Raw genomic sequence first — 12,977 nt, 5'->3', positions numbered from 1 at the left:
GGATAGAGGTCATTTGTTAAAGCACTTACCATAGATCAATACTCAATTATACAATCAAAGATTTGGGAAAGGTCGACAGTTAAAAGGTGGACAGAGGTTTTCACGTTTTTGTCCCGAATGTCGACATAGTCGTCATGGAGACCGTATCGGGGTACCGCATCCCCTCTCTTGGTTGCTGCATTTGCCATGCTTTGGGCAAGATGCCTCCCTGCGCTTGGTGCACTATAATATCCTCCTGCCACGCCGTAACGCATGGAAGGGTATGAAATGGCGCCCGTCGGCACAAGTTGGCTCAAAAAACCATGAAAACCCCATGTCAACTTTTTGACCTTCCCATTGTTGACCTATGGCTTGTGTCGACCTTCAGACCCCTTTGACATGTTGACCAATTTTAGGTGTTGACATAAGCCCTGTCTAACTTCCATGGTCAACCAAATGTATGTCGACCTTCATATCCCAACAGTATCCCCTGTCTGTAGCCCAAATATTTTTATGGGCACATATTCCAAGATAAAATCTCTTTTTTAACCTATCTTGTATCTCTGTCTTAGGAAAATAAGGACACTTGGCGACACTGATTCCACCTCCTCCCCCCCCCATGGACAACCAGCTTCTATTATGACCAATCAGTGCTGCCGCATTCATTGCTATGGAAAGTGTCAAGTGACAGCTCTGGAGGCTGGTGGGTGGGGGGCAACACCAACAGCAACCAACTGCCAACTGCTATTCCAAACTGACTCACTGGCAGTGGGTGTGGCTCCCCTATTTAAATTTTGAACTGTGCTGCAGCCGCTCGTCTCTTGAGCCACCAGTGAACGTGTCCCAGTGTGACCTCTCATTCACGACGGGGTCCCAGAGCAGCAGTATTTTGTCAGATTGGGGGATGCTGCATGAACCCAGTGGCGTAACTAGGATATTTGGCCCCGCCACTATCGGCAGCGCCGCCTACCCCTCCCCCCCTCCAACCGACCCACCCAAGTAAAGTTAAACACGACCCCTAACCCCTCCGCATGTCGCTGCTGCCGCGTTCAGGGTCCCGCAGCGCAGATATCCTCGTGGCTCCTGCAGTGCTAATGAAAAATGACCATCACAAAATGGCTGCCCCCTAATTGCTAGAGGAGGCCACCTCCTCCTCTAGCATCCTTAAAAAACTGTCTGCTGTATGGGGGCAGCCATTTTGTGAGGGGCGGTTTTAATTAGCACTAGGGGGAGGGGGGCGTCGCTGCCGATATGTCCCGGCCACACAGACGCATAGTAACCATAGCCCTGCAGACCAGTGCCCACGGTTACTCAGCGGCGGCTGCGGGGCTATAGTTACGTCACTGCATGAACCCCTACATTGTGTGTGGAAAAAATGGGTCACAGGTGGCTGCATTGGGCTGGTTATTCTTGGGGAAAAGCAGCGTGCTACTGCACTTTATACCTACTGTGTGTGTATACATGGTGGCCAAGGGAGGCAGAGGGAAATGAGTTCCGCCACCTCTCCAGAATAACCACCCTGCTCCACCCTCAGGGTCTCAGCGTCATCCTTACCACAAAGCAGGGTCCGACCGAGGACAGAACACACTCCTCCAGCAGCTTCATGCGGGTCCTGCGGACACTACTGCTATACAAGTCATCGGGGTGGATTCCGTCATAGCCGTCCAGCACCTAGGTGACAGCGGGAAGGATATACGCTCATATTGTAGGCTATAAAGCTCTATATATATATATATACTGTGTGTTTGAGACTGGCACTCCAAAAGAACAATATGCAGTGGCCCTGGGTGGGAGGGGATATGCAGAGTAATCTACGGTGCTGGCGGCACTCCAAACAGGGAATACTTTTCAATGGAAATGAGAAGCTGACAAGACAAGACAAATACACTTACCTAAATAAGCTCCCACACCAAGCACCCTCACCGTGATCCCCCGTACACCGATTCGACAGCTAATTGGCGGTAGATATCTTTTTTGTAATGGTCCAAATCCATCACCACTACCGCACCGCCCTTATCTGCTGGTCTCACGATAATATCCTCTTACTGGCTCAGTTCATTGAGAGCTTACCGCAAACTGCCGGCAGACCCAACCGCCAATTTAAAAAATGAATTAGACCGTATCCTTCAAACTGCGGTTCAGGACAACATAATGTCTCAGTACTGCATGGTAGCACTCACAGTCACCAATCCCAAGATTCCTCTGTTGTATACCCTTCCCAAATTACATACAGATCCTGTATATCCACCTGGCCGCCCCATAATATCTGCCAGGGGATCACTATACTACTCCATCTCACAATACCTGGATGCCGACCTTCAACCAGTGATTCAGGAACAGCCTGCATATCTCAGGGATACCACCAACCTCATATGTAAACTCCAGCAATTACCAGCATTAGCACCGGATTGTATACTCTGTACCATGGATGTGGTCAGTCTATACACCAATATACCTCACCAGAGAGGTTTGGCAGCCACACGGAGACTCATTATGAACAGTAACAAATACAATGGACCTGACATTGATTTCTATCTACAACTCCTTGAATGCACACTCACCCGCACACTCACCCGCACACTCACCCGCACACTCACCCGCAATTATTTTCAATTTGATGGACAGTTTTATTTACAACTCAAAGGTTGTGCTATGGGTAGTTGTGTCGCTCCGACCTACGCAAACTCCTTCATGTTTGAAGTCGAGAGAGACATATTATTATCTAAACCTGATCTGGCCAAACATCTAGCCCTATACCAGAGGTATATAGATGACGTCCTATTGATTTGGACAGGTCCGCACGATCTACTACTCAGCACCCTGGACTCTTTGAATACAGCAGACGAAAATATCAAATTTACATCAGAACACAGCTCTCAATCTATACATTACCTTGATGTGTGCATCAACATAACAGAAACGGGCCTTACCACTACATTGTACCAAAAACCTACGGACCGCAATAATCTGTTGGCAGCATCCAGTCACCATCCCCCCTCTTTAAAGAAAGGCCTCCCCTTCTCCCAATTCCTCCGAGTACGCCGTATCTGCAGCACAGACACAGATGCAGAAGAAAAGATGAATCAGATGATGAAGAGATTCATAACAAGAGGATATAACCTTGAGCAACTGGTTAGGGCGAAATAAAAAGCCATGGACATCCCCAGAGCTGAGACCCTTAGACCCAATGGTGCCCGCAAAACCCAACTAGGTCGCATTCCGTTTATTAATGCTTTCTCAACCCACAGTAAGGAGATGGTTGACACTGCCAAAAAATTCTGGCCACTGGTATCGGAGGACCCCGACTTGCCCCAATTGAGATTGGCCACCATCCTACCCTGCTATAAAAGGGGTCGGAATTGACGTGACCTTTTAGTGAAAAGCGATGTTGCTGGCATGGGGAAGAGGCCGAACACTTACTTCCTCAGTAAAAAACCTGGCAACTATCGCTGTACGGGTTGCACCACATGTCGCTACCTAGAGACAGGTAACTCGTTCAGACATCCGCATTCGGGCCGCATCATCAAAATCCACCAAGTCCTGAGTTGTAATTGCAGGTTCGTGGTTTATGCTATCCGCTGTCCATGCGGACTTCTATATGTGGGTAAAACTTCAAGAACATTTAAAGAGCGTATGGCCGCCCACCGTTCATCGATTAAACTGGCACTTGAGGGGGCAGTATGCGATCAACCCGTACCCCGCCACTTCAAAGATCATGGACATACCCTCCCATCACTGAGATATTGGATGTTGGAACAGGTATCCCCCCCGAAGAGAGGAGGTGACCGACATAAACTGCTGCTGCAGCGGGAAGCAGCCTGGATATACAGACTTAATACCATCGCTCCCGCTGGACTCAACGAGTACCTCTCGTTGAGTTGCTACTTATAAGCATCGCTACAGCATCCCCATTGCCCTTTCGTTATATTTGCCGTGTTGTATTTACCATGCTCTTCTCTCTTTTCTTCGCTCCTTTCCTACGTATGGTCATTATGATGCAATTATGTTGCTCTTTTCCTTAAAGTGACTTGCCATGACCCACATCGTTATATTGTCCATAGACATATTGCTACTATACCTGCTACATTACATTGTATTGTATGTATTTATCATCGTTACGTTTTTTCCCTAATGCGGTTTCCCCTTTCACTTTTCTTTTGTTGTTTTAGATCCCTATGGCAACCCGCTCCGGCTGATGCGGGGCGCGGTGCCGATGACGTCACCCCTGGTCACCGGGACTGGGACGCCGGGGATCACGGTGAGGGTGCTTGGTGTGGGAACTTATTTAGGTAAGTGTATTTGTCTTGTCTCTTTGTACTCTGATGAAGGAGATTACATTCCGAAACTGTTAGCACTGAAGTTGCACGGTGTCAGCTTCTCATTTCCATTGAAAAGTATTCCCTGTACGGCCAGCACCGTAGTTTACTCTATATATATATATATATAATGTCACACCTCATATATAATGTCATACCTCACAATGCCCAGCCCTCCCAACTTTTGAGTGAAGCGAGGAGGGATAGTGCGCAAAATCATTTGGGCGTGGCTTATACCGGTGATGCTGCCGTGAGGCCACGCCCCAGATTTCGCAACTGTGGGGGCATGCCCAGCAACTCTGTGAACTGTGGCTATGCCCAACTGCCCCCCGTCCACCATGGGACACTTCTGGCTCCGGGCAGGATGCGGGAACATCCCAATAAAACGGGATATTCCTGCGAAAAGGATGGTGGTTGAGAGGTATACAATGCCCCAGACACAATATGCCACACACCACAATGCCCAACAATATGCCACATCCCACAATACCCCCAACAATATGCCACACACCCCAATGCCCCAACAATATGCCACATCCCACAATACCCCAACAATATGCCACACACTTCAATGCCCCCGACACAATATGCTCCACAGTAAGTCTTCCAATTAATTTAAAATGACCTTCTCGTTGCCAGGGTATAAGCTGCATCTTCTTGTGGTGTCACTGTCAGCACTAAGCGCTCCCGAGTCCCGGCAATTCCAGGTACCGCTGTGCAGCATCAGACGCTAGAGGTCAAAATGCCCTCTAGCGTCTGCCTCCTCCTGTGGTACAGGCTGTCAGGGGGAATGAGCGGTAAGAGCGGAGGTACAGGGTGGGCGGGCAGAGCAGCCCAGGCGGGCAGGTAGCGGAGCAATACGGACGGGCAGAGCAGCCATCAGAGGTCGAGCTACCAGTAGCTCGCGAGTGATGGGTTGGCGAATCCTGACCTAGACAATCTAAAATACCATAACCTATACAGACACAGGCTCTCAGCTCTCAGTATGACATGTGGAAGAAGAGGGAGGGGGAATAAGGACAGGTAGGATGTTACAGTACAGATGGGGATCAGAGGGGCATTCCTAAGCCTCTCTGCTCACTACATTAAGTTCAAACCAAGCAAACTTTCCCACCACAGTCCTTTACAGTATGTTAATTGCTGCATTAACCCCTTCCTGACAGAGCCAGTTTTTGCGTTCCTGACAGAGCCCTTTTTTTCAAATCTGACATGTATCACTTAAGTGGGGATAACTTTTTTTTGCTTTTACTTATCCCAGTGATTTTGAGATTGTTTTTTCGTGACACATTGTACTTCAAATTAGTGGTAAATTTGGGTCGATACAGTCTGTGTTTTTTTTGTGAAAAATACCAAAATGTCGTAAAAAAATGGAAAATTTAGCAATTTGCAAAATGTTAAATTTTCTGCTTGTGAGACAAATAATCATACCACTCAAAATAGTTAATAACTAACATAGACCATATGTCTACTTTATGTTTCCATCATTATTTCAACTTCCTTTTAATTTTTTTGGACACTAGGAGGCTTACAATATGAATAGCAAATTCTCAAATTTTCAAGAAAATTTCAAACACTGATTTTTTTAGGGACCAGTTCAGTTCTGATGTGACTTTGAGGGACTTGTATGTGAGACACCCCCATAAATGATACCATTTCAAAAACTGCACCCCTCACAGTATTCAAAACAGCATTTTGGAAGTTTGTTAACCCTTTAGGTGTTTCACAGGAATTAAAACAAAGTGTAGGTGAAATTTCAAAATTTCATTTTTTTTGCAGATTTGCAATTTTAATACATTTTTCTAAGGAACACAGTACATTTTACTAGAGAAATGTGACTAAAAATTGATTCCCCCAATTCTTTTGTTTTCATAAATATCCTATATGTGGCCCTAGTGTGCACGTTGACCAAACCACAGGCTTCATAATAGAAGGAGCACCTACTTGATTTTGGAGCCTCCTTTTTATGAGATTATTTTTTAGGCACCATGTAGGTTTCTAGGCACCATAAGATGCTAAAATTTAGGAACCCCCCCACAAGTGACCCCATTTTGCAAACTACACCCCTCAGGGAATTCATCTAGGGGTATAGTGTACATTTCAAACCCCCAGGGGTTTCACCAATTGTGGTACAACTGGGCAGTGAAAATGAAAAATTAAATTTTTTACACAAAAATGCAGTTCTGGCTCAAAATTTTTCATTTTCAGAAGGTATGAAGGAGAAAAAGCACCCCAAAATCTGTGCCCCAATTTCTCCCGAGTACGGCAATGCCTCACATGTGACCAAAAAATACCATTTGGGTGCATGGCAGGACTCAGAAAGGAAGGAGTGATTTTTGGATTTTGCAGCTCAGATTCTGGTGGAATGTTGGTGGGTGCTATGTTGCATTAGCAAGACCCCCCAAGCACCAATACAGTGGAACCCCCCACAAGTGACCCCATTTTGCAAACTACACCCCTCAGGGAATTCATCTAGGGGTATAGTGTACATTTCAAACCCCCAGGGGTTTCACCAATTTTGATACAACTGGGCAGTGAAAATGAAAAATTACATTTTTTTACACAAAAATGCAGTTCTGGCTCAAAATTTTTAATTTTCATAAGGTATGAAGGAGAAAAAGCACCCCAAAATCTGTGCCCCAATTTCTCCCGAGTACGGCAATGCCTCACATGTGACCAAAAAATACCATTTGGGTGCATGGCAGAACTCAGAAGGGAAGGAGTGATTTTTGGTGGTGGAATGTTGGTGGGTGCTATGTCGCATTAGCAAGACCCCCAAAGCACCAATACAGTGGAACCCCCCCACAAGTGACCCCATTTTGCAAACTACACCCCTCAGGGAATTCATCTAGGGGTATAGTGTACATTTCAAACCCCCAGGGGTTTCACCAATTTTGATACAACTGGGCAGTGAAAATGAAAAATTACATTTTTTTACACAAAAATGCAGTTCTGGCTCAAAATTTTTCATTTTCATAAGGTATGAAGGAGAAAAAGCACCCCAAAATCTGTGCCCCAATTTCTCCCGAGTACGGCAATGCCTCACATGTGACCAAAAAATACCATTTGGGTGCATGGCAGGACTCAGAAGGGAAGGAGTGATTTTTGGATTTTGCAGCTCAGATTCTGGTGGAATTTTGGTGGGTGCTATGTCGCATTAGCAAGACCCCCCAAGCACCAATACAGTGGAACCCCCCCACAAGTGACCCCATTTTGCAAACTACACCCCTCAGGGAATTCATCTAGGGGTATAGTGTACATTTCAAACCCCCAGGGGTTTCACCAATTTTGATACAACTGGGCTGTGCAAATGCAAAATTACATTTTTTACACAAAAATGCAGTTCTGGCTCAAAATTTTTCATTTTCACAAGGAATGAAGGAGACAAAGCACCCCAAAATCTGTGCCCCAATTTCTCCCGAGTACGGCAATGCCTCACATGTGACCAAAAAATACCATTTGGGTGCATGGCAGGACTCAGAAAGGAAGGAGTGATTTTTGGATTTTGCAGCTCAGATTCTGGTGGAATGTTGGTGGGTGCTATGTTGCATTAGCAAGACCCCCCAAGCACCAATACAGTGGAACCCCCCCACAAGTGACCCCATTTTGCAAACTACACCCCTCAGGGAATTCATCTAGGGGTATAGTGTACATTTCAAACCCCCAGGGGTTTCACCAATTTTGATACAACTGGGCTGTGCAAATGCAAAATTACATTTTTTACACAAAAATGCAGTTCTGGCTCAAAATTTTTCATTTTCACAAGGAATGAAGGAGAAAAAGCACCCCAAAATCTGTGCCCCAATTTCTCCCGAGTACGGCAATGCCTCACATGTGACCAAAAAATACCATTTGGGTGCATGGCAGAACTCAGAAGGGAAGGAGTGATTTTTGGTGGTGGAATGTTGGTGGGTGCTATGTCGCATTAGCAAGACCCCCAAAGCACCAATACAGTGGAACCCCCCCACAAGTGACCCCATTTTGCAAACTACACCCCTCAGGGAATTCATCTAGGGGTATAGTGTACATTTCAAACCCCCAGGGGTTTCACCAATTTTGATACAACTGGGCAGTGAAAATGAAAAATTACATTTTTTTACACAAAAATGCAGTTCTGGCTCAAAAATTTTCATTTTCATAAGGTATGAAGGAGAAAAAGCACCCCAAAATCTGTGCCCCAATTTCTCCCGAGTACGGCAATGCCTCACATGTGACCAAAAAATACCATTTGGGTGCATGGCAGGACTCAGAAGGGAAGGAGTGATTTTTGGATTTTGCAGCTCAGATTCTGGTGGAATTTTGGTGGGTGCTATGTCGCATTAGCAAGACCCCCCAAGCACCAATACAGTGGAACCCCCCCACAAGTGACCCCATTTTGCAAACTACACCCCTCAGGGAATTCATCTAGGGGTATAGTGTACATTTCAAACCCCCAGGGGTTTCACCAATTTTGATACAACTGGGCTGTGCAAATGCAAAATTACATTTTTTACACAAAAATGCAGTTCTGGCTCAAAATTTTTCATTTTCACAAGGAATGAAGGAGACAAAGCACCCCAAAATCTGTGCCCCAATTTCTCCCGAGTACGGCAATGCCTCACATGTGACCAAAAAATACCATTTGGGTGCATGGCAGGACTCAGAAGGGAAGGAGTGATTTTTGGTGGTGGAATGTTGGTGGGTGCTATGTCGCATTAGCAAGACCCCCCAAGCACCAATACAGTGGAACCCCCCCACAAGTGACCCCATTTTGCAAACTACACCCCTCAGGGAATTCATCTAGGGGTATAGTGTACATTTCAAACCCCCAGGGGTTTCACCAATTTTGATACAACTGGGCAGTGAAAATGAAAAATTACATTTTTTTACACAAAAATGCAGTTCTGGCTCAAAATTTTTCATTTTCATAAGGTATGAAGGATAAAAAGCACCCCAAAATCTGTGCCCCAATTTCTCCCGAGTACGGCAATGCCTCACATGTGACCAAAAAATACCATTTGGGTGCATGGCAGGACTCAGAAAGGAAGGAGTGATTTTTGGATTTTGCAGCTCAGATTCTGGTGGAATGTTGGTGGGTGCTATGTTGCATTAGCAAGACCCCCCAAGCACCAATACAGTGGAACCCCCCCACAAGTGACCCCATTTTGCAAACTACACCCCTCAGGGAATTCATCTAGGGGTATAGTGTACATATCAAACCCCCAGGGGTTTCACCAATTTTGATACAACTGGGCAGTGAAAATGAAAAATTACATTTTTTTACACAAAAATGCAGTTCTGGCTCAAAATTTTTCATTTTCATAAGGTATGAAGGAGAAAAAGCACCCCAAAATCTGTGCCCCAATTTCTCCCGAGTATGGCAATGCCTCATATGTGACCAAAAAATACCAGTTGGGTGCATGGCAGGACTCAGAAGGGAAGGAGTGATTTTTGGTGGTGGAATGTTGGTGGGTGCTATGTCGCATTAGCAAGACCCCCCAAGCACCAATACAGTGGAACCCCCCCACAAGTGACCCCATTTTGCAAACTACACCCCTCAGGGAATTCATCTAGGGGTATAGTGTACATTTCAAACCCCCAGGGGTTTCACCAATTTTGATACAACTGGGCAGTGAAAATGAAAAATTACATTTTTTTACACAAAAATGCAGTTCTGGCTCAAAATTTTTCATTTTCATAAGGTATGAAGGAGAAAAAGCACCCCAAAATCTGTGCCCCAATTTCTCCCGAGTACGGCAATGCCTCACATGTGACCAAAAAATACCATTTTGGTGCATGGCAGGACTCAGAAGGGAAGGAGTGATTTTTGGTTTTTGCAGCTCAGATTCTGGTGGAATTTTGGTGGGTGCTATGTCGCATTAGCAAGACCCCCCAAGCACCAATACAGTGGAACCCCCCCACAAGTGACCCCATTTTGCAAACTACACCCCTCAGGGAATTCATCTAGGGGTATAGTGTACATTTCAAACCCCCAGGGGTTTCACCAATTTTGATACAACTGGGCTGTGCAAATGCAAAATTACATTTTTTACACAAAAATGCAGTTCTGGCTCAATATTTTTCATTTTCACAAGGAATGAAGGAGACAAAGCACCCCAAAATCTGTGCCCCAATTTCTCCCGAGTACGGCAATGCCTCACATGTGACCAAAAAATACCATTTGGGTGCATGGCAGGACTCAGAAAGGAAGGAGTGATTTTTGGATTTTGCAGCTCAAATTCTGGTGGAATGTTGGTGGGTGCTATGTTGCATTAGCAAGACCCCCCAAGCACCAATACAGTGGAACCCCCCCACTAGTGACCCCATTTTGCAAACTACACCCCTCAGGGAATTCATCTAGGGGTATAGTGTACATTTCAAACCCCCAGGGGTTTCACCAATTTTGATACAACTGGGCAGTGAAAATGAAAAATTACATTTTTTTACACAAAAATGCAGTTCTGGCTCAAAATTTTTCATTTTCATAAGGTATGAAGGAGAAAAAGCACCCCAAAATCTGTGCCCCAATTTCTCCCGAGTATGGCAATGCCTCATATGTGACCACAAAATACCAGTTGGGTGCATGGCAGGACTCAGAAGGGAAGGAGTGATTTTTGGTGGTGGAATGTTGGTGGGTGCTATGTCGCATTAGCAAGACCCCCAAAGCACCAATACAGTGGAACCCCCCCACAAGTGACCCCATTTTGCAAACTACACCCCTCAGGGAATTCATCTAGGGGTATAGTGTACATTTCAAACCCCCAGGGGTTTCACCAATTTTGATACAACTGGGCAGTGAAAATGAAAAATTACATTTTTTTACACAAAAATGCAGTTCTGGCTCAAAATTTTTCATTTTCAGAAGGTATGAAGGAGACAAAGCACCCCAAAATCTGTGCCCCAATTTCTCCCGAGTACGGCAATGCCTCACATGTGACCAAAAAATACCATTTGGGTGCATGGCAGGACTCAGAAAGGAAGGAGTGATTTTTGGATTTTGCAGCTCAGATTCTGGTGGAATGTTGGTGGGTGCTATGTTGCATTAGCAAGACCCCCCAAGCTCCAATACAGTGGAACCCCCCCACAAGTGACCCCATTTTGCAAACTACACCCCTCAGGGAATTCATCTAGGGGTATAGTGTACATTTCAAACCCCCAGGGGTTTCACCAATTTTGATACAACTGGGCAGTGAAAATGAAAAATTACATTTTTTTACACATAAATGCAGTTCTGGCTCAAAATTTTTCATTTTCATAAGGTATGAAGGAGAAAAAGCACCCCAAAATCTGTGCCCCAATTTCTCCTGAGTATGGCAATGCCTCATATGTGACCAAAAAATACCAGTTGGGTGCATGGCAGGACTCAGAAGGGAAGGAGTGATTTTTGGTGGTGGAATGTTGGTGGGTGCTATGTCGCATTAGCAAGACCCCCAAAGCACCAATACAGTGGAACCCCCCCACAAGTGACCCCATTTTGCAAACTACACCCCTCAGGGAATTCATCTAGGGGTATAGTGTACATTTCAAACCCCCAGGGGTTTCACCAATTTTGATACAACTGGGCAGTGAAAATGAAAAATTACATTTTTTTTACACAAAAATGCAGTTCTGGCTCAAAATTTTTCATTTTCAGAAGGTATGAAGGAGACAAAGCACCCCAAAATCTGTGCCCCAATTTCTCCCGAGTACGGCAATGCCTCACATGTGACCAAAAAATACCATTTGGGTGCATGGCAGGACTCAGAAAGGAAGGAGTGATTTTTGGATTTTGCAGCTCAGATTCTGGTGGAATGTTGGTGGGTGCTATGTTGCATTAGCAAGACCCCCCAAGCACCAATACAGTGGAACCCCCCCACAAGTGACCCCATTTTGCAAACTACACCCCTCAGGGAATTCATCTAGGGGTATAGTGTACATTTTAAACCCCCAGGGGTTTCACCAATTTTGATACAACTGGGCAGTGAAAATGAAAAATTACATTTTTTTACACATAAATGCAGTTCTGGCTCAAAATTTTTCATTTTCATAAGGTATGAAGGAGAAAAAGCACCCCAAAATCTGTGCCCCAATTTCTCCTGAGTATGGCAATGCCTCATATGTGACCAAAAAATACCAGTTGGGTGCATGGCAGGACTCAGAAGGGAAGGAGTGATTTTTGGTGGTGGAATGTTGGTGGGTGCTATGTCGCATTAGCAAGACCCCCAAAGCACCAATACAGTGGAACCCCCCCACAAGTGACCCCATTTTGCAAACTACACCCCTCAGGGAATTCATCTAGGGGTATAGTGTACATTTCAAACCCCCAGGGGTTTCACCAATTTTGATACAACTGGGCAGTGAAAATGAAAAATTACATTTTTTTACACAAAAATGCAGTTCTGGCTCAAAATTTTTCATTTTCATAAGGTATGAAGGAGAAAAAGCACCCCAAAATCTGTGCCCCAATTTCTCCCGAGTACGGCAATGCCTCACATGTGACCAAAAAATACCATTTGGGTGCATGGCAGGACTCAGAAGGGAAGGAGTGATTTTTGGATTTTGCAGCTCAGATTCTGGTGGAATTTTGGTGGGTGCTATGTCGCATTAGCAAGACCCCCCAAGCACCAATACAGTGGAACCCCCCCACAAGTGACCCCATTTTGCAAACTACACCCCTCAGGGAATTCATCTAGGGGTATAGTGTACATTTCAAACCCCCAGGGGTTT

The sequence above is a fragment of the Crinia signifera genome, chromosome 2 (genome assembly GCF_055691185.1).
Source record: "Crinia signifera chromosome 2, ASM5569118v1, whole genome shotgun sequence".
NCBI classification, from domain to species: domain Eukaryota; kingdom Metazoa; phylum Chordata; class Amphibia; order Anura; family Myobatrachidae; genus Crinia; species Crinia signifera.
This window is presented reverse-complemented; position numbering follows the sequence as displayed.